Below are 27,888 nucleotides of genomic sequence, written 5' to 3'. Positions count from 1 at the left end.
AAATTTACTGCATTATATTTGGCTATAAGAAAAAATAAATCAAAATAAAAAAAAGGGAACAAATCAAGATACATACCAAGAAAAAACCAACAGAGTGTAACAAAAAAGAAAACAAAAGAAATAATAGAAATCAAGCCAGCTAAAAAAAGAAAACCCAGATCTGAAACTCAAGCTAAGACATCAAACAAATTAATCAAAACACCCAGACACTGAAAAAGAAAGAAAGAGCTTTATATAAATAAAAAGGCAAACCATTAAGAAAGCAAAAATGTCGAAGAAAGTGAATTCTCCGGTAACCCCAAGAGAGAATAACGACCGACGATTTCATCGAAAAATGGTCGAAAAGATAAAGAGAGAAAATAAAAGGAAGAAGAGGCAAAGAAAATTTAAAAGATCATGGGGATATGATATTTATAGAGTGAGAAGAAAAAGACTTTAAAAAAAAATAAAAACAAAAACTTATTGTGATAACAGGCGTACTATAACCATGTCTTTCTCGCTCCTATGTAAGAACAAAAAAGGGGATGGGTTAAGTTTACCGGTAATTGCCGGTAAAAGTGCTTGTGAAATGTTCACGCTTTAGTAAACGACACTGTTTAGAAATGGCTATAAGACCGTCTGATTTGGCAACTGGAAGTCTGGAACTGGACTTTTCAGTGGCCAACTTTTTTTATTAGTTTATGTTGGATTTGTTCTTTTTTTACCATACATTGATTTTGGTTAGGTAAAGTAACTCTGAATTTAATTTTGTAATTAATAACATTTCATTTAATTTTAGCGTGCTTACGTTAAGTTTTTTAATATTTTTTTTAACTCTTGTTCACATTTAATTCTCTATTCTTACTTATTTAACTTGACTAGAAAAACATTATGTCTCAATTTATTTTAAATTCAGAAATTTAAAAAAATTAATCAACATATATTTCATCTAATTAATAATTAGTTGGTTTTCAATTTTTTTTATATAATGACAAAAAAAATTTTTAAATGTAAGAAGAAAGTTCGAACTTCACTCTATATTCTCATTTCTTATCTCTTATTAAATAAAAAAATTAATTATAACCCTTTTAATCCTTGAGTTATGTAATTAGAATAATAACTTTTTTGTCATGTAATTTTACTTATTTATATTTAAGAATCTGAACTAACATCCTTAAAATACAATATCAAATTGTAATCATATATTATATCATTTTATGACGATAAAAAAATTAAATATTTTTAATTTCAAATTTTTAAATAGGAGTAAATGTAGTTTAGTCTTTAACTCAAAAGATATTTATATATGGAATATTATTTCCTATATATCATCAATAATGTTGATAGTATTTTTGATGTTTTATGCTATATTTGGATAGCTATTAATAAAATAAAAGAAAAAAAATTTTAAAGGAAAGAAAATAGTATATGCATTCCTATTTGGATAGTTAAAATTAGTAAAAGAAAGAAAAGAAAAAAAATTATGATAACTATTATTCGGATAAATAGTGAAAAGGAAAAGAAATAATTTATTATAATATTTTTTCAATTATAACATTTTTTTATAAAGTAACATATACTATACAAATATATCTTCATACTACCTAGCTTGTATAAATAAATCTTTTTAAACAAAATTGAGCATGTTTAATACGATAAGATATATTAGCTAGTTATTTATTTACTCTTAATTTTGTGTTTAATTCAATCTTTTAATTTATTCTGACATTAATTTGGCTTATTTTGTTATTAAGATTTAAAAAATCATAAAATATTTATAAACTGTGATATTGCATAAAATACTCAAAAAAAGAAATTACTTTTGTAGAAAGTGTTAATTATATAATCAAATCTAATGTCATAATAAAAACATAGATATAATAGTCTTTTTATAAAAATAAAATTTTTTGAACTTTCCTTTCCTTCGCTTTTCTCCTAAATTGAGATATTAAAAAAAATTAGGATTACAAGAGAAATAAAAAGTTATTGAGTTTCTACCTCTTTTCTTTCCTTTAAATTAAAAGTTTATTCAAACAAAAAAAATGGTTTTTCTATTTCCATTACTTTTTTTATTTTCATTTTTTTTTCTTTTCTTTCCTTCATTTCAATCCAAACGTAGTGTTCGTTAGAGAAAGTTTGTGTGAAGTTGTTAAAGGTTGTATAGCTTAAACCTGTAACTAAAAAGCACAATAAAGGATGCTAGAGTTAGTTTTTAAGAAGCACTCCTTAACTTAAATTAGTGGAATACATGAGGAAAAGCATGGAAAATGGTGAGGTGTATTAAGAAAGCTTCAATGGAGGGAAAATGTTTAAATGTGGAATATGTGTATTGTCTTACATACCTGGACTCATCTTTATCTTATTATGAGACAAGAGGTGGTGATTTAATTGAGATAGTTAACAGTTAATGGAAAGTATATGTGAAGCTTGAGAAGGATTCACGTGGATGACTATAAGCCACATTTAATCATCCTAAGCAGGCACGGGCTATATTTAATAGTCCTAGATAAGTTGGAGGTTAAGTGTTCAGTTTTGATATGTTGCCTTGATGGGATATCGGTGGAGATGTTAGGCAAATCTTTCCCTTGGCGAAGGGTGAGCCATTTCTTTAGGCATTGATGATGTAGCAACTTTGGTGTGCATTCCCTAGGCAATTTGAAGGTTTGATCATGTTGACTAAGATTGATCAAGTAAATGGACGTAATAAATACAATTTTCAAACTTTATAAATAGTTTTATTTTTGTAAAAATAAAGAAAGTGGAATTAAAAATTATCATGTATCTTTTATAATATTAATTTACTAATATTTTTAAATATTCTTTAATGGGATATGACGTTATCCTTTAATCATGCAGGTGTAAATCAAGTGGCTTCGTAAATGAATACATTTCTTTTAAATATTAAGTTAAAGTTTGATTTCAGTCATTTTACTATCTTAATTTTCAGCTTTAATCTATTGATCCTGTTTTTAATGAATTTAATCCTTACAAACTTTAATTAAAAATCAGTTTAAGCACAATTGGTAACAATATTAAAATTTTGTCCTCATCTTAGATAACGTTGCATATTGGAGATGACTTGGAGATGGACTAATCTTTTTGCTTTGTGGTATATATTTGTAAAAGAATAGTAGCATGGGTACATATTTCATTGCTAATGTATTTAAATATGTACTTATATAATCTAATGTTATGATTTTAATTTAATGTAATAAAAAACATAAATTTTATTTTATTTTTTTAGCTAAATTGAAAGTTTACTTGGATATTATATTTTTTACAAATTTATTTTAACAATATATATAACTTACAAATATATACATGTTTAAGCAAAATGAATCCCAAGTCATTCCATTGAAATAACTTACAATCAAATGAATATTTCAATTTACCATTTTCTAATTTTTTTTAATCCAAATGAATAGATTTTTTTTCAACAATGGAGGATTTTTTAACAATAATTTTTTATCATTATTATAGTTCTTATTTTTATTTATTTATGTAATATACTTACTAAGCTCCTTAATTTTAAATTAACAAAAAATACTAATATGAAAAAAATTAAATATAATATTAGGAATTATACATCACAAACAAAAACCATTAACTTAGGCTTGGAGTATGACTAAAGTGGTTAAAATGAATGAGAACCCAACAATCGAGTCTTAAAAGTCATAACATTCCTAATTCACCTCTTATGAATTTAAAAATATCAACTTCATCCCATGAGATAGGTGTCAAGGAGACCACATAGTTAACTTTTATTTATAAGATAGATAGATATTTTATTGTAAATAAATAATAACTTTTTAAAAATTATAAAAAAAAAACATTTTTTGAATTTTATTGAAAAAAATTTTTTTTTTTTGTTTTAAAGTATGCAATATTGTCCAAAAATTTATATTATCATGTCAAGTTATCAACAAAAATGCCATGCGGTTGAATTTATTACAGAAAATAATGTTGTTATCAATTATTTTTAGGTCTATATGCACAGGTTAAAGTAGTTAAATTACTATTTAAGTAATGAATTTTGCATTTAATATACTACTTTCACTAAATTCAAAAACATACAATACAATAACTACAAATTTATTTGGAATAGAATTGGGATGAAGGGTTGCAAAATTTAATCCTCCATTTAAGAAGCTTTTTCATCCCTTCAATCATGTTTGACACATAAAATAATAGAAAGGATAGGATAATAATCATTTTATATCATATTTGGTTTGTAATAATCATTTTATATCATATTTGGTTTATATCTAAACAAAGAGATAAGATTGTAAGAATGATTAATCATTCTCTTAGCATAAGATGATTCAATATTCCCCCAGTGGAGATGATTATTTTTAATCCATAAGATTAAACATACAAGTCTAAATATACCCATAAAATCTATATTAATAATTTAAATTGTATAAACTTTAAGAAAGGATAATTTTGATAAATAAATAAATTATCCTATCCTAACCCTTGCATACATCCCATAAAATATGATGACATTATTTAATTTAATCCCATAAATCTAAGGATCTACATTAACTCGGCCAACTTGACTTATCATCTCCTGATTAGACCTCAACCTGTCAGGTTAAGTCGAGCTAGTGTTGTTAGCTTTAAACCTGACTTTCAAAGCTCAAGGCATACAAGCCTAACATTTTCACTTTACAAGTATAAGTAGCCCCTTCACACTATGTATGAACATTTAATTTATTTCTCTCTCTTTTAAAGATTTCTTTCATTCTCCCTTTTCTTATTGAGTACTGACTTGAGACTTAGAACAAAATTACTCAAAAAATGTCAACCTTTACTTCTAATCGACCTTTGACCTTATGATTTTAGGTTTTTAACCTCATCGAGCAACTCGACATAAACAATGAGATTAGGGTTTTAGGTTTTGGGGATAAGATTAGGTTCTTTTGGTTTTGAGAATATCCAAGAAGATTTGAAAATTTTGTTTTGATTATAGAGATTTATTAAAGAGGAATTTGCAACTTTAGATCTAGACCTATTGATTTATAGATGTTTTTAAGGAAATCTAGTCTTATAAAAATGAAGATAAGGTCCAAAGGAGTTTAAAGATGGTTTTTGAAAGAAAATTGATGCAAACAAGCGGTGGTAGTGATGGTGGACAGTGACAAAAAAGGTGACTGATGTCAAAATCTGGAAAAAAAAGCTATCATTTTTGGATTTTGTTTGAAGTTAGAGGGTGAAAAGAGAGATAAAAGAGAATAAAAAGAGATAAAAAAGATAAAAATAAATAAGAATTTGGGAAATACCATTATGTCATAATTATGTAATAAATTACCTACCCAATTTCACATCTTTGCCATGTGAATTAAAAAAATCCATGTCATCATAACCCAAATCACCAGCCAATGAAATTTGCCATGTAATCAAAATTAATGCCATGTTAACAGATCAATATCCACATCAGCGGATTTAACAAAAAAAAATTAAATATTAATGATTGATTGAAATTCCAAAATTTGAAAAGTAAAGGTATTGTCCATATTGAAATTATTGCAAATAGACTAAATCTATATTTTTACTTAATTATTGAGATTGATAACATAATTTGATCATTTAAATTGATTACAATGGTAAATACAACAAAAATGAAACAATATTATGATTAGAATCAAACATTTAAAACATATATGAAATGTCAGCCAAATGTTAACAATCGCGTGGTATATTGATAAAATATTAAATTTAATTTCAATGATAAAAATTTACTTTTTGATAAATTCAATTAAAAGAAATGTCAGTGAAAGTTTTGAATGGGGTAAAGAGTTTAATGAAAATTTTGATGATTGCAAAGTTGGAATGGAATTGGATTTATGAAAAAAATGTGACAAACAAAAAGAAAATAACTTTTTAAATTTTAAAATAATAATAAGATCAAATCAGATTTTGCATATGTATGTTTGTCGAAAAGAATTGAAAATAGATTTTGCATGCGTGTTGATTAATCCATTATTCTATTGTTTTTCCATAACTTGTGCTTTACTTAAACCATTTACAAGTAAGGGTGTAATCGAGTCGAGTCAAGCTAATACACTGCTATGCTCAAGCTCGATTGAAAATTTCAAACTCAAAACTCGATTTAAACTTGACAAAATATTATTTTTCAAGCTTAAGCTCGACTCAAGATAAAGCTCAAGCTCGATTAATCTTGATATCTAGTCCAAAATTACAAATCAAATTAACATGATTGATAGCAAAATCCCAATTTAACTAATCAAGACAACTACCCTTAACAAATTAATTATAAAAAAAAACTTAACAAATTAAATCTAAATAATCAAGAGTTAACAAGGTAGTTAAGAAAAGTTTTAGCATAGAATCGAACAACAATTTCTAAGGGCCTATTTCAAAAATCAAGCCAATGAACTCAAAATGAAAGAAAAAAAAAAAAACTTAGAGACCGTACCTAGAATTGCGACTAAAATTAAACCAGGTGTTATTGATGGAGAATAGCTACTATTACCATTAGCTTAAAAGGGACATTGTTAGCTAGAGTAAAGATTGTTGAATCGAACTCCAGATAGGGAAAGGAAGAAAATTTTAAAGATGAAAGCTCAAAAGAGTAAGAAAGAAAGGAAATGGGTGGTTGTTGAGAATCTAAGAGGGCTTTAGAAGAGGAAAGATAGGGACACCTGGATTTGGAGAAGGATTGAGAGAGTGGGAATGAAAAGGAAATAGATAGAAATGGGCATATGAATGTTAGAATAATAAATGAGTATGAATAGTGTTGTTAAGGATTTATATATATAAGGATAAATTTTTAATTTTTAATTAAATAGTAAAAAAATATATTAAAATAAAAAAGCTCGATTAGGTTCACAGCTATTTAAATCAAATATTATGATACTTGAATTTGGCTCGATTGATAAATCGAGTTACTCGAGCTTGAGCTTAACTCAATAGATGTATCATTTATACCTTTAATTGTAAGAATGATCATATATTATATATATATATAAAGAGATTAACTTATATCAGTGTAAAATTTGTTAGTTTTATATTTTTTTAATGATTGATTTTAATAGATCTAAAATATTATATTAAACTCTTTTTCTATTTTTGACTTATCTCTCTCATCCATTTAGAAATATCAATTTTACGCGTTCTTGATAGGAAACTTGACTTTTTACCCTAATGGAAACATAATGAGTATTAAATTTTAGGGATAAAGATGGAAATATATATGATTTTAAATTTTTTATCAAATACGAGAATGGAGATGGATAATATAGTGCATATTTTGTATCCGTATCTTATATTTATATTTAGTAAATAAATTTTTATTAAATAATATAAAATTTTATTTTAGATAAATTAAAATTAATATATTTCTATTTTAAAATATATATTAATATGTGTATAAAAAATTACATAAATGTGAAAATTTTAAAAATAATAAAAAAGCAAAATATAGAATTTGGTTTTTATTTTTTTAGAAAAGTTACAGTTACAAGATCACCCACACTCTTTAAATATATACGAGCATGGAGATGAAGATATATTTGAAATACCTATTAGATAAAAATATTAAAATTGGTATAATATAAAAATTTGAGGATGAAGATAGGAAATGGTATACTCGTCTCGTATTATACCCATTGATATTCTTACACATCCATTAAATTTGTTGAAATCAATTATTAAAAAAACAAAATTAAAAAATTTTACTTGGTGATTGCTTCTTTATATAAACACTATTATATGAGAAAGAAACAGTTCCGATTGAAATATAAACACTATTATACGAGAAAGAACAGTTCCAATTGAAAATACTGTGTTGAAATAAAGCCAAAAGGGGCAAAATTAGACTGATAACTCCACAAACATGAAATTTGAAATTGATTTAATTTCCAATTGGTATTATACAATTAGCTAGTGGTTTTTTGTTGAATATTTTATATTTTGTAGGAACAAAATAAATATGCCTTAGGATAAAATGTTTCAGATAATTACTTCAGACGTATCTACTGATCTGTTCGATTTATCCTCAATCGAAGAGACAATTTGGTGTCATGTTTAGATATTTGTCTGAAAAATTAAAACATTGGTTTTTAATATTATTAGATTGCCATCACTTTCACTATATTGTTCAATACCAATCAATAACACTATTATCTTGACTTCTATTCGAAACTATATATATCCACTATGCCTAGATTTTATTTTGCTTCATCTTTCTCTTCAAATTGTATTATTGTCCAACTTCAATTTTTATTGTTAAAATAACAATAAGGAACAGAAAAATTAATCACTAGACAACAAATAAGACATGTGAAAGGGACCCGGATCCATTCCAGACCCAGACTAATCTTTTATGATCAACGTCATTAAAGATGAGGCAGATGGATTAAGGGGGTTTTTTAAAGATACTTTGTTTGTATTCCTCTCCAATGTTAAAAAAAAAAAAAAATTAGAGATGATTTTTGAATGACCCAAGAAGAAAATATAAAGAAAAAATTATGATCAAAATTGTCATCAAGATCCATAATAATCTAAATGCTAACCATAATGAAACAATTAAGTTTTTTTTCCTAGTTACATTAGTCGCTAATTAATCCAATCCAAGTGACGAGGCAAAACGGTCCACCTTCTTCTTAGACTATATGTGAGCTTATGCATAGATTTCAAAAATCTATGCTTTAGTATATTTTTCTGATCTTATTGTCTTTTTTGAAGTCCTGATAGCCAATTGGAAATTGTTAGTAAAATACAATAAATTATTCTCTCCAATCATGTAAAACTGTTTAAAAAGTACAACCTAAGAGCTAAAAATAAAATAAAGATAAAATGTTATCTTATGCATTAGTATTAGCTCTCAAACATTTCCACCTAAAAGAGGTAATTAATATATATAATCCACCAATTAATCATTCTCTAATTATGCAGTGATTAAATTCAATGACGATGCTCGACAAGAGTGAAATTGTCAGAGTTGTGACACCAATCATAATTTCCCCCAACCATTAACTGCTGTAAGAACTGTGCCTTGTTCAATTCTTGATCAGCAACATAATGCCATAAACAAGTAGATTTTTGAATGCTCAGCTCCTCCACTCTAACCTCTGTGTTCTTTTTCAAGTCATTAAGCGCCATCGCATATTCCAGCAGTTCCACCAGACTCATGTTCTCAATCGGCTGATCCAATCAAAATGTATCACTAATGTCTTCTTTAATTTCTTTCTGCTTTATCCATGAATAATTACCCTAAGCAGATGACTCGACTAGATATCGATCAAGAACTACTTCCACATTATCGTTGGTGTATACTCTTCCAGATTTTGATAATGTGAGGATACCAACTTCTGCCCCCGCACAATGTGGAAAGTTCTTTAGCTTTATTGAACAACCCTCTTCTACGTTTGGAGAAAGTGACTTGACGCTTGCTTTTGTCATCCAGTTTCTTGATTTCAATTCGCTGACGACCTCGGCTGCTTCTTGTTTTCTTCGCCTCTGTTGCATTTGATATCAATACATTATCCTTCATAGTGAGAAAACAGAAGATCAGCCAAGACACCAAAATTTGTACAGCACTTTTACGTGTCTTTAGGGGTTGATAAACAAAGGTTGAGTGCATGGGTTTATTTATACGGATTTAACCAAGTAATAACCTAACTTGTATAACAAGAAATAACTTAGGTGATGTGACCGACTTGCCACTTTAATATCTTTTTATAATGAGTACTGCTAATTTAAAGATATTGAATGAGATTTTTTTTCTTTTTTTTAGAAAAATTATAAAGATTAGTTACCCTATGAATTACATTTATGAATAGAAAAGATTTGCAAAATTGTATTGTTTTTTAAATCTTTGTATTTTATTTTTACTTTTTGAAAAAGTTTCATGTATTTTATTATAAACAAAAAGCCTAATTTTGAAAAAGAAATCATTTGGCCCAACTTATGAAAAAATTATGAATTTTAAAAATTTTAACTTATGTGAAAATCAAATATGAGTTTTTAGATGAAATTATAAATCGAAACTTTTCAAAAAGTATTAATTTTAAAAAAGAATATTTAATAAATATTTTTTACATTCTCACAATTTACAAAATTATAAGGAAGATTATATATTTTTAGATTTTTTTCCATTTATTATTGAATTCATTTGTTTTTATTATAATTAATAAAAATATATTTTTATCTTATTTATTATTTTCACTTAAAAACTTGTGATTTAATTTAACAAAATTGACTATTTATTTTTTATTTATTAAAAATATACAAAATTATTATCAAATAATTTTTTCAATATCTCACCATACTTTTGTATTAAGTTTGCTAAATGTTATTTTAGCTTTTTTTTTACAGTATTTTTAGAACAGGTCTACTCTAGTAGACCAATGTAAAGGAAGTTAATAGTGTTGATCAATTTACACCAGTGTAAAATTTTTTAATTTTACATATTTTTCTAACCATGTATTTTAATAGATGAGATTAACTCACTTTTTCTCCTTTTGACTTATCTTTACCATTTTTGGGATCTATTGAAATAAATAGTTAAAAAATATGTAAAACTAAAAGGTTTTACAATGATGTAAACTGATCCTTCTCTATATTTATAGAGAAAAGTGAGGGGAGGGATTCACTTGCACTAATGGATCAAAATGGTTAAGTGTAAGTGTTATAAATTTAATTTTGATCCAATGATAAAAAAAATGCATAACTCTTACACTAGTATAAGTGGATATTCTTTTTCATATATACATATATATATATATATGATAAAGTAAGGGAAAGATTAATGGATCAAAGGCAATGGATAAGAAAGAAAAAATATTTTAGTAGTTATGAAAAAAAATTTTTTTCATTTTAATTTTAATTGAGATATTAGGGGATTAGAATTTAAACTTTCAAATTGAAAATCTTAAGTTCAAATTTATGGAAGGAAATGATGATATTTATGTTAGAAAAAAATATAAAAGTAAAAGTTTATAAGAAAAAATACTTTTTGATAAACGTCTTGACAACTTGTTAACTTATTGTAACCTCTTTGTTATGTAGTTGGGGTTGAACAATATGGACCCTCAAATACATTTGTAAGTGAAAGGCCACTACAAAACTACTGCTAATACACCATTTTGCTGTAGTGTTAGGTATCTTTAAATAGTAGATTTTGATCTAAGAAACCAGAGTTTAGGTTCGAGAGTATGGTTACACGTGGAGAAGGTTATAGCACTCCCATAGCGCCCATTTAAAAAATTGTACCAGTTAGATTTTAGATTATCCAAGCCTTGATCATATTTATGATTTACCAGATAATTTGATATTAAAAATATATCTTAAAATTATTCCAATAGTTTGGTAGCAATTTAAGATAATTCTCTTACCTCATGAGTATTCATAGAGACTAGTGTCCCACTTTGAAAAGGCTTCGTCGTCAAATTTATTAATGTACTTTTATTCAAAAAAATTAGTAAAATCTCTTAATAATTTAGTAAGACTTATTTTGAGACAGATCTCTCAATAGTTTGGTGAGATTTTATTGTAAAAAGATTTGTAAAAATTTTGCCAATCTTATTAAGTCTCCTAATAGTTTGGTAAGACTTAATTTAAAAAGTAATCCATCAATCGCTTGGAGGATGAAAATATTTTTTATTTTTTTTAAACTGATTTTATGAAATTTCTCAATAGTTTGGTGGATTTTGTAAAATTCAAATCCATAAAAATTCTCCAATAGTTTGGAATGATTCATGAATTTATTTGAAAATATTTTTTATTTTTACTTTTTTTGTAAATAAGTAAAATGAAACTCATAAAGAAAAAAAATCACAACAATAAGTAATGTATTTTTTTCAATTTAAAATAAGAAATAATAAGAGTAAATAAAAATAAACAAAATAACATAAATAAAATAAGAAAAATAAAGTCAAAACAGAAAATGGAGTGAAAATAGGAAGAAAATACCTACGATCGGGTCATGGTAAAACACACAAATTTAGATGCCTCAAATTTCAAGCTTTTCTTCAAAAGTATTTGAGTATGCCTCTCTTTCTAAAATGATTATTCTTCTGTCTTCTCTCTAACTAATTTTCAGAAAGTAACAAATAAATCTCAAAAGCTGATAGAGAATTTTTAAAAACCCAACAAATTATCTATAAAGCTAAAACCAAGAATCCCTAAAATACAGAAGCTTACAGAAATTCAAACTCAAAAACACCAAATCTCAATTCTAGAAAATCGAAACAAATCAAATCCAGTACCTAAAACCTCTTAGTTACTAAACAAAATTTTCTCTTTTCTCTCAAGAGTTTCTACATAATCTCTTTTTCTCTCTATCCCCATTTGCTTTGATCACAGATTTATATAGGAATTCATACTCAATCAATTTCCCTTAAATCTTTGATTTTATTTTATTTTCGTTTTAATGAAAATTGATTCTGAAATCAAATTCCAAAATCTCTCCCTATCAATTTAATGTGAATTGATTATAGAATTAAATTTCGACAATCTCTCCACATCATTTTTAATGCCAATTGATTCTGGAATTAAATCTAAAAAATCTTTCAATTACGATTGAAGCTTAATTTCGAAAAAATATTTTCGGACAAAATGATGTGTCTATCATAATGCAAATTAACTTCTTAAGTATTTCATCAGCATAAGTCATCAAGTAAGAAGAAAATTTTGAAGAATGCAGAAAGATCCATTTTTATATAAAAAAAAATAGAGAAAAGGATAGCTAAAAAGATTTATAGGGAAGCATGAATGCAACCACATTAATAGAATAATAATAAATTGCTTGCCTAAATTGACAATAGGCAGATATGATTCCTAATTCAGATACGAATCATGTCCTTGGTGAATATGTAACACCTTCAATTCCGCGTTAAAAATTTTTAAGGATCTACAGAAAATATATAAAGACTTAAGTGTAACAATACTTACAAGCCACTTTTTGTGGACAAAAACTGAGAAACCCATTTGGCTAAAACATACAATACCCCATAAGTCGTGTCATCATTATAGAATCACATAAAGAACATGTTTGTCTCAAACATTAAAAATGAGTCTATTAACAAATATTTCCAAGAACTAAAGATGAGGACGAAGGAAGACCTTCACTAATATTTCACTTACAATCAATATATGGATCCGGTCAACCAAAAGAACCATTTTCTTAAATCGTTTCATTTCTAAAACATATAATTGGACTTAGAATAATAAACTAACGAGAATCAGAAGTTGTATCACCGCCACCATCTAAGCCACATTGTTCTTGTCTATTCTATCATGTGACAGCCTAGCAAACAATGCTACACAAACTATTAAAATTATTTATCTGTAGCTCCTTTTCCACTGGTCATCCCACATCTGCAATGAAATGTCATTCAAAACTTTATTATACGGGAATATTACAGCACTTTTGAGATCTTGCGATCAATTTTTACTTGGGATATTAGTATCATATCCATGAAAGTAAAAAAAACAAACACAAACTAACTAGATCCTACAATTTCTTAGCAACAATACGGCATTGATATATTTGGTTCTACTTTATGGTGGAGATGGAAAAGCTGAAGTGGACCATACTTTGTCTGTCATTAGCCACCTATGGTCCCACCAGATGGTGGGCCATATGCTCAAGATGACCCTACGGTAAAAACTCAAGCTGGAACCTTATAGCTTTTCATACAAAGTTAATAGAAATAGACATGGGCCCAAAGCCGAAGAACTCATTTATGTTCAGTACAGCAAGATTTGGTTCTCAGAAGTCAAAATTATTAAAATCAGATTATATCTAATAAGATTCTCCCAGAACTATTTTATTTGTACCAGATAACGTTACTCCTGTACAGTTACGCAAGGCCAAAAAAGCAATTGAGGCGTACAATGTATTGTTGGTAAACTATGACGATTTCACACAAATATTCATATAATATTAATGATATGAAAAAAAATTGAATTTATTTGCTTGAATGACTTCCCAAGCCATTAGGAGATTGGCTATAAAATCAATAGTAAGTTGGTCTAAACAAACATATAAATTACATCAGTTGAATCATCAATATAAATCACATCATGTTTGTAGAAATAGCATACTACTAAATTAAAATCGAGGACCAAGATTTTTAAAGGTCATGCTGCTCCATTCTCTGTCACAAAGCTGTAATAATAAATTACTATTGGCCATTATTTGTTCCATTAATAATCCATCTTATACCCAAATTTCAATTTTCATAAAGTTCGATATTTTAAGTTTCTCAAATGCTTTGCATGTCTCACATTAAAATAACTATAAGATTGGCAAAGAAACTTACGTATATAAGCAGGTGAGTACACATATGCACAAAATAAAGAGAAAGATTAAGATTAGAAAAATAGCTTACCATTCCTCTCAAAGCTCAACTATGCTTCCTGCATAAGTTAAAACTTTTAAAATTCATAATTTTTTCATAAGTTGAGCCAAATGATTTCTTTTTTAAAAATTAAGCTTTTTGTTTGTAATAAAATACATGAAACTTTTTTAAAGAGTAAAAATAAAATATAAAGATTTGAAGAATAATACAAATTCGTAAATCTTTTCTATTCATAAAATTTAAATGTATAGGGTAACTAATCTTTATAATTTTTCTAAAAAAGAATAATCTCACTCAATATCTTTAAAATAGCAGTACTCATTATAAAAGGAAATTAAAGTGGCAAGTCGGTCACATAGCTAAATTATTTCTTGTTATGCAAGTTAGGTTATTACTTTATTTCTTGTTATGCAAGTTAGGTTATTACTTGGTTAAACCTGTATAAATAAACCCATGCGCTCAGTCTTTGTTTATCAACCACTAAAGACGCATAGAAGTGCTGTACAAATTTTGGTGTCCTTGGTTGATTTTCTGTTTTCTCACCATGGAGGATAATGTATTAATGTCAAACGCAACAGAGGCGAAGAAAACAAGAAGCAGTCGAGGTCGTCAACGAATTGAAATCAAGAAACTGGAAGACGAAAGCAAACGACAAGTCACTTTCTCCAAACGTAGAAGAGGGTTGTTCAATAAAGCTAAAGAGCTTTCCACATTGTGCGGGGTAGAAGTTGGCATCCTCACATTATCAAAATCTGGAAGAGTATACACCAACGATAATGTGGAAGCAGTTCTTGATCGATATCTAGCCGAGTCATCTGGTCAGGGTAATTATTCATGGATAAAGCAGAAAGAAGTTAAAGAAGATATTAGTGGTGGGTTTTGGTTGGATCAACCGATTGAGAACATGGGTCTGGTGGAACTGCTGGAATATGCGATGGCGCTTAATGACTTGAGAAAAAACGCTGAGGCTAGAGTGGAGGAGCTGAGCATTCAAAAATCTACTTATTTATGGCAATATGTTGCTGATCAAGAATTGAACAAGGACCGAGATTTCTGAAGGTCATGCTGCTCCATTCTGTCACTAAGCTGTAATAATATATTACTATTGGCCATTATGTTTTCCGTTAATAATCCATCTTATATCCAAATTCCAATTTTCATAGAGTTTGATATTTTAAGTTTCTCAAATGCTTTGCTTGTCTCACATTAAAATAACTATAAGATTAGCAAGGAAACTTACGTATAGAAGCAGGTGAGCACACACACATGCACAAAATAGAGAGAAAGATTAAGACTAGAAGAATAGCTTACCATTCTTCGATCAATCATAGAGCACCCATCAGCGCAAAGTAGGGCTGGAAATGTATCAAATTCTTCCGATAGACACAGGGTAAGTATGAGCCTCATCCCTTTTTGACACTCAGGTGTCTCAGCTAGAGATAAACCCCCAGTAGATCTTGTATGTGAACGGAGCAGAATGATCCACCAAAACCCAGAGTCAACCGGAGCAACTCGTCCAATGGCACTCTCTCCAAAATCTGCAATAATTGTGTCCGATTTACGTACAGGCTCGTGAAGAACTTTGAAGCTAGCTGGCATTGCACCTTCGCCTAGCTTGAATCTATCTATTCTTTTCCCCCACCCTTGAAGATGTAGGGTTTTCAAGAGAAAGTTCTTAGGCTCTCCATTCATCAGAAAAGCCGGAGCACTGGGTACAAAATTTCGAACAAAAACCTGAGCAAATTATCGAACATGATCGAAGCAGTCTCAGAAAATTTCAAATCATGAGCCATAATTGACCAGATGGTAATGGATTTTCAACATTAAAAACAACTTACCAAACCTCTTTTTTACAATCAGCTACGAAGCACTGGACAGGCAAAACAGTAAAATAACACATGGACACGGTAATTTTTAAAAAACTAAAGATATGAGTATGGTAGGACACGGACACACGGTAATAAAAAATATTTTATATATTTCTTATATTAAAATATGCAATATAAACATGATCTAAAATAAGTTTCATTATCCATATTATTTCTGCCCAAATAAAAAGCCCTTTCTTTATGGGTCCATTCTTCATTCATGGCCCAATATAATAAGTAAAGAAATCATATTATAATAACTAACAACTAAAGAAAGCAAAAAGACCAACAGATAAAGAAGAAATTGAATATCTCTATGCCCCGGATATTTCTCCAATCTTCCCTTTATGACTTTGACATCTCCTCTATCCTTCATGTTCTTTAACCTTCAACAAATTAACAGTCTTCGGTTTATGGCATTATCATCTCCTCCATCTTTCATCTTCCTCAACCTTCAACAAATTAAAAGGTGATGCTTCAATCTAGATATGAAATTTATCACTTGTTTGGTTTTATACTTCTGATTTATTTCTCGACGGACTTTACAATTCTCACTTCTTAGAGAAAAATTTAAGCAAAAAAAACTTTCCATGCCGTGTCCTTGCAGTTCCCTTGTCGTGTCTATTTTTTTTTTGTTCGGTATGTCCAAGGACATCTGACACATATTTGCCACGTCGATGTCATGTCTGTGTCGGACTGACCCCATGTCATTTTTCCTTGACAATCAGTATTCTCTATTCATATAAAAATTCGTTCAGGTTTGGCTTGAAGTTTCACCTAATCAAAGTTCTCCAACTTGGATCAAGGTATTTAGTATTAAATGATGTTAGCCCACATTTAGTATTAAATGATGTTTGCCCACATTCAATTAAGTTCAGAGTTTGCTAGTCCTTGTATTCTGGTTCAAGCTTTCCATCCATCACCAATTAATTATAGGTTGATGCTCAACACATGATCATAATCAATAATAAATGTCAATGTCATAGTTTATAATTTACACATATGCAATAATAATTTCATTATCACCAAAAAAGGGTCCTACTTCATACTATGAGATGAGAACTTTACCTGATCATAGTTCAAAACTTCCTCAGATGCATGGTCATATACGGCAATGGTACCAACTGGTTGGCCTCGAAAATTCACCAAAGACCTCTTAAGAGCTTCCCATGCTTCAGCCACCATGAGGTGCGGCTCAAAAGAGTTTCTACCTGATGAAGCCGGAGTACCAAAACCTGACCTCCCATCGGGGAAATACGTGGTCATAATTGTCATAACCCCTTCTTGTGAGACCAATAGAGAGCTCACCGATTGACCTCTCATCAAATGATCTTTGCCTCTCTATGTTAAGCCTTGGCTTATCAAGAAGGCGCGAGAGATCATAATCATCCATTTTGGAGATTGAGCAAGTTGAGCTCACATTTCTATGTTCCACCTCTTTAGTCCCATACATTTCTTTGTCTTTAATGCACAAAAACAAAAGTTTCAAGTTTCAGAAGAAGAGATCTACAGTTCAAAAAAAAAAAAAAAAAACAAAGAATTAGAGCCCCAAATATTTTGTATAACAACAAAGCATAAACCCCAGAATAGCAATAAACATGCTTAATATAGGAACTGAAATGCTAAGACTACTTATAAAGTTGATGAAATAAAAGCCTTGCCTTGTTATGCATTCAACAACCCTTTTCCTTTTTGTAAAGGAGAAGAAAACAAAAATAAATTTAAAACCAAAACTTTTACTCATACATTACCAAGATGGTTAAAGGATAAGACGGAATTTTCCAACAACTAACGTCAATCATCATCATTATATTTATATATATGTAATTTTCTATTTGCAAGTTTTTTAAAAAATTATTTATTTTGTAAATTTTTAAGAAATTTACTGCATTATATTTGGCTATAAGAAAAAATAAATCAAGATAAAAAAAAAAAAAGGAATAGATCAAGATACATACCAAGAAAAAACCAACAGAGTGTAACAAAAAAGGAAACAAAAGAAATAATAGAAATCAAGCCATCTAAAAAAAGAAAACCTAGATCTGAAACTCAAGCTAAGACATCAAACAAATTAATCAAAACACCCAGACACCGAAAAAGAAAGAAAGAGCTTTATATAAATAAAAAGGCAAACCCTTAAGAAAGCAAAAATGTCGAAGAAAGTGAATTCTCTGGTAACCCCAAGAGAGAATAACGACCGAAAATTTCATCGAAAAATGGTCGAAAAGATAAAGAGAGAAAATAAGAGGAAGAAGAGGCAAAGAAAATTTAGAAGATCGTGGGGATATGATATTTATAGAGTGAGAAGAAAAAGACTTTAAAAAAAAATAAAAACAAAAACTTATTGTGATAACAGGTGTACTATAACCATGTCTTTCTCGCTCCTATGTAAGAACAAAAAAGGGGATGGGTTAAGTTTACCGATAATTACCGGTAAAAGTGCTTGTGAAATGTTCACGCTTTAGTAAACGACACTGTTTAGAAATGGCTATAAGACCGTCTGATTTGGCAACTGGAAGTCTGGAACTGGACTTTTCAGTGGCCAACTTTTTTTATTAGTTTATGTTGGATTTGTTCTTTTTCTACCATACATTGATTTTGGTTAGGTAAAGTAACTCTGAATTTAATTTTTTAATTAATAACATTTCATTTAATTTTAGCGTGCTTACATTAAGTTTTTTAATGTTTTTTTTAACTCTTGTTCACATTTACTTCTCTATTCTTACTTATTTAACTCGACTAGAAAAACATTATATGTCTCAATTTATTTTAAATTTATAAATTTTAAAAATTTAATCAACATATATTTCATCTAATTAATAATTAGTTGGTTTTCAATTTTTTTTTATATAATGACAAAAAAAAATTTTAAATATAAGAAGAAAGTTCGAACTTCACTATATATTCTCATCTCTTATCTCTTATTAAATAAAAAAAATTAATTATAACCCTTTTAATCCTTGAGTTATGTAATTAGGATAATAACTATTTTGTCATGTAATTTTACTTATTTATATTTAAGAATCTGAACTAACATCCTTAAAATACAATATCAAATTGTAATCATATATTATATCATTTTATGACGATAAAAAAATTAAATATTTTTAATTTCAAATTTTAAATAGGAGTAAATGTAGTTTAGTCTTTAACTCAAAAGATATTTATATATGGAATATTATTTCCTATATATCATCAATAATGTTGATAGTATTTTTGATGTTTTATACTATATTTGGATAGATATTAATAAAATAAAAGAAAAAAAAATTTAAAGGAAAGAAAATAGTATATGTATTCCTATTTGGATAGTTAAAATTAAGAAAAGAAAGAAAAGAAAAAAATTCTGATAACTATTATTCGGATAAATAGTGAAAAGGAAAAGAAATAATTTATTATAATATTTTTTCAATTATAACATTTTTTTATAAAGTAACATATAATATACAAATATATCTTTATACTACCTAGCTTGTATAAATAAATCATTTTAAACAAAATTGAGCATGTTTAATACGATAAGATATATTAGCTAGTTATTTATTTACTCTTAATTTTGTGTTTAATTCAATCTTTTAATTTATAAAAATTATAGAAAAAAACATTTTTTGAATTTTATTGAAAAAAAATGTTTTTTTTGTTTTAAGGTATGCAATATTGTCCAAAAATTTATATTATCATGTCAAGTTATCAACAAAAATGCCATGCGGTTGAATTTATTACAGAAAATAATGTTGTTATCAATTATTTTTAGGTCTATATGCACAGGTTAAAGTAGTTAAATTACTATTTAAGTAATGCATTTTGCATTTAATATACTACTTTCACTAAATTCAAAAACATACAATACAATAATTACAAATTTATTTGGAATAGAATTGGGATCAAGGGTTGCAAAATTTAATCCTCCATTTAAGAAGCTTTTTCATCCCTTCAGTCATGTTTGACACATAAAATAATAGAGAGGATAGGATAATAATCATTTTATATCATATTTGGTTTGTAATAATCATTTTATATCATATTTGGTTTATATCTAAACAAAGAGATAAGATTGTAAGAATGATTAATCATTCTCTTAGCGTAAGATGATTCAATATTCCCCCAGTGGAGATGATTATTTTTAATCCATAAGATTAAACATACAAGTCTAAATATACCCATAAAATCTATATTAATAATTTAAATTGTATAAACTTTAAGAAATGATAATTTTGATAAATAAATAAATTATCCTATCCTAACCCTTGCATACATCCCATAAAATATGATGACATTATTTAATTTAATCCCATAAATCTAAGGATCTACATTAACTCGGCCAACTTGACTTATCATCTCCTGATTAGACCTTAACCTGTCAGGTCAAGTCGAGCTAGTGTTGTTAGCTTTAAACCTGACTTTCAAAGCTCAAGGCATACAAGCCTAACATTTTTACTTTACAAGTATAAGTAGCCCCTTCACACTATGTATGAACATTTAATTTATTTCTCTCTCTTTTTAAGATTTCTTTCATTCTCCCTTTCTTATTGAGTACTGACTTGAGAGTTAGAGCAAAATTCCCCGAAAAATGTCAACCTTTACTTCTAATGGACCTTTGACCTTATGATTTTAGGTTTTTAGCCTCATCGAGCAACTCGACATAAACAGTGAGATTAGGGTTTTAGGTTTTGGGGATAAGATTAGGTTCTTTTGGTTTTGAGAATATCTAAGAAGATTTGAAAATTTTGCTTTGATTATAGAGATTTATTAAAGAGGAATTTGCAACTTTAGATCTAAACCTATTGATTTATAGATGTTTTTAAGGAAATCTAGTCTTATAAAAATGAAGATAAGGTCCAAAGGAGTTTAAAGATGGTTTTTGAAAGAAAATTGATGCAAACAAGCGGTGGTAGTGATGGTGGACAGTGACAAAAAAGGTGACTGATGTCAAAATCTGGAAAAAAAAGTTATCATTTTTGGATTTTGTTTGAAGTTAGAGGGTGAAAAGAGAGATAAAAGAGAATAAAAAGAGATAAAAAAGATAAAAATAAATAAGAATTTGGGAAATACCATTATGTCATAATTATGTAATAAATTACCTACCCAATTTCACATCTTTGCCATGTGAATTAAAAAAATCCATGTCATCGTAACCCAAATCACCAGCCAATGAAATTTGCCATGTAATCAAAATTAATGTCATGTTAATAGATCAATATCCACATCAGCGGATTTAACGAAAAAAAATTAAATGTTAATGATTGATTGAAATTCCAAAATTTGAAAAGTAAAGGTATTGTCAATATTGAAATTATTGCAAATAGACTAAATCTATATTTTTACTTAATTACTGAGATTGATAACATAATTTGATCATTTAAATTGATTACAATGGTAAATACAACAAAAATGAAACAATATTATGATTAGAATCAAACATTTAAAACATATATGAAATGTCAGCCAAATGTTAACAATCGCGTGGTATATTGATAAAATATTAAATTTAATTTCAATGATAAAAATTTACTTTTTGATAAATTCAATTAAAAGAAATGTCAGTGAAAGTTTTGAATGGGGTAAAGAGTTTAATGAAAATTTTGATGATTGCAAAGTTGGAATGGAATTGGATTTATGAAAAAAATGTGACAAACAAAAAGAAAATAACTTTTTAAATTTTAAAATAATAATAAGATCATATCAGATTTTGCATATGTATGTTTGTTGAAAAGAATTGAAAATAGATTTTGCATGCGTGTTGATTAATCCATTATTCTATTGTTTTTCCATAACTTGTGCTTTACTTAAACCATTTACGAGTAAGGGTGTAATCGAGTCGAGTCAAGCTAATACACTGCTATGCTCCAGCTCGATTGAAAATTTCAAACTCAAAACTCGATTTAAACTTGACAAAATTTTATTTTTCAAGCTTATGCTCGACTCGAGATAAAGCTCAAGCTCGATTAATCTTGATATCTAGTCCAAAATTACAAATCAAATTAACATGATTGATAGCAAAATCCCAATTTAACTAATCAAGACAACTACCCTTAACAAATTAATTATAAAAAAAAACTTAACAAATTAAATCTAAATAATCAAGAGTTAACAAGGTAGTTAAGAAAAGTTTTAGCATAGAATCGAACAACAATTTCTAAGGGCCTATTTCAAAAATCAAGCCAATGAACTCAAAATGAAAGAAAAAAAAAAAAACTTAGAAACCGTACCTAGAATTGCTACTAAAATTAAACCAGGTGTTATTGATGGAGAATAGCTACTATTGCCATTAGCTTAAAAGGGACATTGTTAGCTAGAGTAAAGATTGTTGAATCGAACTCCAGATAGGGAAAGGAAGAAAATTTTAAAGATGAAAGCTCAAAAGAGTAAGAAAGAAAGGAAATGGGTGGTTGTTGAGAATCTAATAGGGCTTTAGAAGAGGAAAGATAGGGACACCTGGATTTGGAGAAGGATTGAGAGAGTGGGAATGAAAAGGAAATAGATAGAAATGGGCATATGAATGTTAGAATATTAAATGAGTATGAATAGTGTTGTTAAGGATTTATATATATAAGGATAAATTTTTAATTTTTAATTAAATAGTAAAAAAATATATTAAAATAAAAAAACTCGATTAGGTTCACAGCTATTGAAATCAAATATTATGATACTTGAATTCGGCTCGATTGATAAATCGAGTTACTCGAGCTTGAGCTTAACTCAATAGATGTATCATTTATACCTTTAATTGTAAGAATGATCATATATTATATATATATAAAGAGATTAACTTATATCAGTGTAAAATTTGTTAGTTTTATATTTTTTTAATGATTGATTTTAATAGATCTAAAATATTATATTAAACTCTTTTTCTATTTTTGACTTATCTCTCTCATCCATTTAGAAATATCAATTTTACGCGTTCTTGATAGGAAACTTGACTTTTTACCCTAATGGAAACATAATGAGTATTAAATTTTAGGGATAAAGATGGAAATATATATGATTTTAAATTTTTTATCAAATACGAGAATAGAGATGGATAATATAGTGCATATTCTGTATCCGTATCTTATATTTATATTTAGTAAATAAATTTTTATTAAATAATATAAAATTTTATTTTAGATAAATTAAAATTAATATATTTCTATTTAAAAATATATATTAATATGTTTATAAAAAATTACATAAATGTGAAAATTTAAAAAAAAAAAAAAAAGCAAAATATAGAATTTGGTTTTTATTTTTTTAGAAAAGTTACAGTTACAAGATCACCCACACTCTTTAAATATATACGAGCATGGAGATGAAGATATATTTGAAATACCTATTAGATAAAAATATTAAAATTGGTATAATATAAAAATTTGAGGATGAAGATAGGAAATGGTATACTCGTCTCGTATTATACCCATTGATATTCTTACACATCCATTAAATTTGTTGAAATCAATTATTAAAAAAACAAAATTAAAAAATTTTACTTGGTGATTGCTTCTTTATATAAACATTATTATATGAGAAAGAAACGGTTCCGATTGAAATATAAACACTATTATACGAGAAAGAACAGTTCCAATTGAAAATACTGTGTTGAAATAAAGCCAAAAGCGGCAAAATTAGACTGATAACTCCACAAACATGAAATTTCAAATTGATTTAATTTCCAATTGGTATTATACAATTAGCTAGTGGTTTTTTGTTGAATATTTTATATTTTGTAGGAACAAAATAAATATGCCTTAGGATAAAATGTTTCAGATAATTACTTTAGACGTATCTACTGATCTGTTCGATTTATCCTCAATCGAAGAGACAATTTGGTGTCATGTTTAGATATTTGTCTGAAAAATTAAAACATTGGTTTTTAATATTATTAGATTGCCATCACTTTCACTATATTGTTCAATACCAATCAATAACACTATTATCTTGACTTCTATTCGAAACTATATATATCCACTATGCCTGGATTTTATTTTGCTTCATCTTTCTCTTCAAATTGTATTATTGTCCAACTTCAATTTTTATTGTTAAAATAACAATAAGGAACAAAAAAATTAATCACTAGACAACAAATAAGACATGTGAAAGGGACCTGGATCCATTCCAGACCCAGACTAATCTTTTTATAATCAACTTCATTAAAGATGAGGCAGATGGATTAAAGGGGTTTTTTAAAGATACTTTGTTTGTATTCCTCTCCAATGTTAAAAAAAAAAAAATTAGAGATGATTTTTGAATGACCCAAGAAGAAAATATAAAGAAAAAATTATGATCGAAATTGTCATCAAAATCCATAATAATCTAAATACTAACCATAATGAAACAATTAAGTTTTTTTTCCTAGTTACATTAGTCGCTAATTAATCCAATCCAAGTGACGAGGCAAAACGGTCCACCTTCTTCTTAGACTATATGTGAGCTTATGCATAGATTTCAAAAATCTATGCTTTAGTATATTTCTCTGATCTTATTGTCCTTTTTGAAGTCCTGATAGCCAATTGGAAATTGTTAGTAAAATACAATAAATTATTCTCTCCAATCATGTAAAACTGTTTAAAAAGTACAACCTAAGAGCTAAAAATAAAATAAAGATAAAATGTTATCTTATGCATTAGTATTAGCTCTCAAACATTTCCACCTAAAAGAGGTAATTAATATATATAATCCACCAATTAATCATTCTCTAATTATGCAGTGATTAAATTCAATGACGATGCTCAACAAGAGTGAAATTGTCAGAGTTGCGACACCAATCATAATTTCCCCCAACCATTAACTGCTGTAAGAACTGTGCCTTGTTCAATTCCTGATCAGCAACATAATGCCATAAACAAGTAGATTTTTGAATGCTCAGCTCCTCCACTCTAACCTCTGTGTTCTTTTTCAAGTCATTAAGTGCCATCGCATATTCCAGCAGTTCCACCAGACTCATGTTCTCAATCGACTGATCCAATCAAAACGCATCACTAATATCTTCTTTAACTTCTTTCTGCATTATCCATGAATAATTACCCTAAGCAGATGACTCGACTAGATATCGATCAAGAACTACTTCCACATTATCGTTGGTGTATACTCTTCCAGATTTTGATAATGTGAGGATACCAATTTCTGCCCCCGCACAATGTGGAAAGTTCTTTAGCTTTATTGAACAACCCTCTTCTACGTTTGGAGAAAGTGACTTGACGCTTGCTTTTGTCTTCCAGTTTCTTGATTTCAATTCGCTGACGACCTCGGCTGCTTCTTGTTTTCGTCGCCTCTGTTGCGTTTGATATCAATACATTATCCTTCATAGTGAGAAAACAGAAGATCAACCAAGGACACCAAAATTTGTACAGCACTTTTACGTGTCTTTAGGGGTTGATAAACAAAGGCTGAGTGCATGGGTTTATTTATACGGATTTAACCAAGTAATAACCTAACTTGTATAACAAGAAATAACTTAGGTGATGTGACCGACTTGCCACTTTAATATCTTTTTATAATGAGTACTGCTAATTTAAAGATATTGAATGAGATTTTTTTTCTTTTTTTTAGAAAAATTATAAAGATTAGTTACCCTATGAATTACATTTATGAATAGAAAAGATTTGCAAAATTGTATTGTTTTTTAAATCTTTGTATTTTATTTTTACTTTTTGAAAAAGTTTCATGTATTTTATTATAAACAAAAAGCCTAATTTTAAAAAAGAAATCATTTGGCCCAACTTATGAAAAAATTATGAATTTTAAAAATTTTAACTTATGTGAAAATCAAATATGAGTTTTTAGATGAAATTATAAATCGAAACTTTTCAAGAAGTATTAATTTTAAAAAAGAATATTTAATAAATATTTTTTACATTCTCACAATTTACAAAATTATAAAGAAGATTATATATTTTTAGATTTTTTTCCATTTATTATTGAATTCATTTTTTTATTATAATTAATAAAAATATATTTTTATCTTATTTATTATTTTCACTTAAAAACTTGTGATTTAATTTAACAAAATTGACTATTTATTTTTTATTTATTAAAAATATACAAAATTATTATCAAATAATTTTTTCAATATCTCACCATACTTTTGTATTAAGTTTGCTAAATGTTATTTTAGCTTTTTTTTTTACAGTATTTTTAGAACAGGTCTACTCTAGTAGACCAATGTAAAAGAAGTTAATAGTGTTGATCAATTTACACCAGTGTAAAATTTTTTAATTTTACTTATTTTTCTAACCATGTATTTTAATAGATGAGATTAACTCACTTTTTCTCCTTTTGACTTATCTCTACCATTTTTGGGATCTATTGAAATAAATAGTTAAAAAATATGTAAAACTAAAAGGTTTTACATTGATGTAAACTGATCCTTCTCTATATTTATAGAGAAAAGTGAGGGGAGGGATTCACTTGCACTAATGGATCAAAATGGTTAAGTGTAAGTGTTATAAATTTAATTTTGATCCAATGATAAAAAAAATGCATAACTCTTACACTAGTATAAGTGGATATTCTTTTTCATATATACATATATATATATATATGATAAAGTAAGGGAAAGATAAATGGATCAAAGGCAATGGATAAGAAAGAAAAAATATTTTAGTAGTTATGAAAAAAAAATTTTTCATTTTAATGTTAATTGAGATATTAGGGGATTAGAATTTAAACTTTCAAATTGAAAATCTTAAGTTCAAATTTATGGAAGGAAAGGATGATATTTATGTTAGAAAAAAATATAAAAGTAAAAGTTTATAAAAAAAAAAACTTTTTGATAAACGTCTTGACAACTTGTTAACTTATTGTAACCTCTTTGTTATGTAGTTGGAGTTGAACAATATGGACCTTCAAATACAAATGAAATAACTTCAAGGAGTGTTACATATGCCACTTTCCTTAAGACTTATTTCACCTTAACTAGTTATAGTATGCAATAAGGGTGAACCAAAATGCCTTCAAGATATAATGAAGCCTTCTTTATTCTTACTTTGTAGTAGTAAAGTATACCACTAAATACTCTTGGGTAAGAATGGAAATACCTTGTCTTTAACAAAGATTTTTATAGCAAACAATGTTAAAGAAACTTACCTTTAATTGAGAAAAAATTAAGAGAAAAAACAGAGTTAATTCTAAATTGAATTGTATGTCCAAATGAACTTACATCAATTTCTATTTCTAGAGATTGAATCATAAGGTTGTGACTTCTTTATTGTAATATTCTAATTAAAAATAACTTCTTTTTGGTTAGAAATATATCTCTTTGAAATATTATAGACATATGTGTTCATTTGAATAATTAAACTTTTCATACAAAGAAAAACCATTTTTCACGTTTCTGAATATTGTAAATTTTCATGCAAAGTAGTTGACTCCATTAAGAAAGCAATCAACTATTTCTTTGTATTTTTAATTTCCAGAATGCTTTTTGAAGTAAGCTAGTCGATTCTTTTATAAAGTAGTCCACTATTTTCACCTTACAGAACGTTTTTTTATGCGTGAGTAGTTGGCTACTTTGTATAGCAACTAACTTCTTCAAATCTTAGAAAGGTTCCACATTTGACCTCTTATAGAGCAGTTGATTCCTTTTCAATGATAATTGACTACTATATACTTAGACCATTTTTCTAGAAAACTATCAGCCAATGACAATTGACATTACAAGAGAATAGATCTTTGGTAGCATTTTTTTCTATTTTTAGCAGCGTTTATAAATGCTGCTAAACAATTCATGGTGT

The 27,888-nt window shown here is 27.5% G+C and overlaps 3 pseudogenes; all 3 read right to left on the bottom strand.

Annotated features, from left to right (window-relative positions):
- LOC111283730 (putative alkaline/neutral invertase F) overlaps nt 1–17,799 on the bottom strand; it is a 135,287-nt pseudogene extending 117,488 nt beyond the window's left edge.
- Nucleotides 8,908–9,713, bottom strand: LOC149519731 (agamous-like MADS-box protein AGL31; annotated as a pseudogene).
- Nucleotides 17,800–24,872: 7,073 nt separating the features above from the next.
- LOC111318497 (MADS-box transcription factor 23-like) lies at nt 24,873–25,964 on the bottom strand (annotated as a pseudogene).
- Between the last annotated feature and the right edge of the window lie 1,924 nt (nt 25,965–27,888).

The sequence above is a fragment of the Durio zibethinus genome, chromosome 3, assembly GCF_047325235.1.
Source record: "Durio zibethinus cultivar Kanyao isolate XHJ-2024 chromosome 3, ASM4732523v1, whole genome shotgun sequence".
In the NCBI taxonomy this organism is placed as follows: Eukaryota; Viridiplantae; Streptophyta; class Magnoliopsida; order Malvales; family Malvaceae; genus Durio; species Durio zibethinus.
Note: the sequence above shows the minus strand (reverse complement) of the source record. Positions and strands in the feature narration are given on the sequence as shown.